Consider the following 2,309-nt stretch of genomic DNA (forward strand, 5'->3'; position numbering starts at 1 on the left):
CATTTACGCAAATGTCAAATGAAATGAACTCTATAGTTTTATAGATGATAAATTATGATGTTAGTCTGTTTTATTGTCACATGATAAAATTGAATATAATAATTTTTTTTACTATTTTTTTAAATTATATATGTTTAATTATAGGTTGATTTTAAATCATTAATAATAACTACAGTTTTATAGATGATCAATTATGATGTTAGTCTCTTTTATTGGAACAAGAATTTCATGATAGAATTGAATAAAATTATATGTGTTTAATTATAGGGTGATTTTTAATACATTGATAATAACTAAATTGTAAAATATATAATAAAATAAATATTTTGATTTATTTCATAATAAAAATAAATATAATAAAATAAATATTATTTTTAAAATTATATATGTTGATTTTTTATGATTAATAATAATAATAATATTTTAACCATTTAACATGTGAAATATATAATGAAATATATATTTTTATTTTTATTATAAATTAAAATTTATCAATTTTTACCCTAATAATATTCATTTATAATCTACATATATTTGAGTTTAGTCACTCATCGTGGAATTTTATTCTCACTAACCCATCTCTGCGATGTGAAAATCTATTTTGTCGAAAAAAATACACCGACCCATTTCTAAATGTACGAAATTTGTTTTTCTAACGATGAAAACACATATTGGCCTTCTCAACCACGCACAATTCTTGGGCCGTCATCACGTGTGGTCAATAAAAGAAACAAATCGTTAGCCATCCCAGCTATACAAAATTGGCTAAAAAATTAATACGCAATGATGCTTGGCTAGCAAAATAGAAAATAAACCCTGTTTCAATCCTTTGCCCCCTTTCTTTTTTTTTGGTCAAGTAACTGTGAATCCTTCCATTAAACTGAACAAAATACATAATTGTACAACCCTGCTCTATAATGTTTCAACATAAACCAGGGATGGCAGAACCCCGAACTGAATTACAAACAAGATTACAAAAGAACCAAGGGCAAGACGATCCGCCCTACGATGAGTGCCCAATAACTAAGCTAAACCCAAATAGTTCGCCCTAAAGGACCATCGGACTAAAAACCTGCTTAACGACCCTTGAGGGACCAAAGACCCAAAATTATGCCACAATGCAATATCCTTAAATTTCAAATAACAATCAAACTCAAAGACCGTGCGATCCCACCCTTGAGGATCAAATAGTCCTGATTGATTTCGGGCCAAAACCTCGCTCGTACTTTAAACTTTCTGGCGGACCCGAAAAGAATAAAATCCTCCACACTAAACTATTTTGGGTTCGAAAGACGAATTATCTGTTGATCAAATTCTCCACCTGAAATCTACAGGATGGGGGATTACCAAAGTGATCCCTCCAACCAGCCCACTCGTTAACCTGTCTTACAGACCCAAAATGTTAAAAATCTGCCACACAATAAATTTTCGGGTCCGTTTCGGGAATTATGTCTCGTGCAGCTTTCCGCCCGAAATCCAAGGGATGAAGGATTTCTTACTAGATCTCGTTAAACTAGCACACTTTTTACCGTTTCTAACGGACTCGAAAATTACATAGGCCACCGCTTTATAGTAGTTCGGGTCCGTTTGGGAGATTATCCTTCGTGCATTTTCCCGCCCGAAGTACATAGGATGAAGGATTACAGAGACTTCAGTTATCTTCCTTCCAACTTGTACGCAAATTAACACTTTCTTATGTCCTGTGTTCGATCCATTGCTTGTTGTTTTCATTGGTCTTCTCTTTGTTCAGTTCTCACTTTTTTAAAGTGCTCCCTATCTTCGATAACCTGCCTATGGTAGTACTCACACAATTGCCCTAAAGGCATCCTCATCCAGGCATATCTTCTATTGTTCTTTGAACATAGTACTCCTTCGTTTGCCAACCAATCCGCTAACCTGTTAGTTGTTCTCCGAATATGAAAAAACTGGAGTGTTCTTAGGGTTCTCAGGTGGGATTGAATGCATTGATAGACCTACAATAACGCCAATGTTTTGAAACTTTTTCTGGTGCTATACCATTGCATATCTTCTTGACCAAGTTAATTATCAGTTCAGAGTCTACTTCTACAATGGCATTGTGTGAGTCTGACTCAATCAATATTTCTAGGCATTTCTCTAAGGCCATGAGTTCTGCCATATTGTTAGTGGCATTCCCCAAATGATTGTGAAAGATAGTTTGTATGTATCCCTTCTCATCTCTTATGACTCCGCCATAACCAGCCACTCTAGGGTTTCCTTTAGAGGCTCCATCTATATTGAATTTCAGAAAACCATGTGGAGGAGGTTGCCAGAAATCCTTGCCCACTGTT

The sequence above is a fragment of the Pinus tabuliformis genome, chromosome 1_1, assembly GCF_031772625.1.
Source record: "Pinus tabuliformis cultivar Carrire ecotype Pingquan chromosome 1_1, CPIR1, whole genome shotgun sequence".
Taxonomy (NCBI): domain Eukaryota; kingdom Viridiplantae; phylum Streptophyta; class Pinopsida; order Pinales; family Pinaceae; genus Pinus; species Pinus tabuliformis.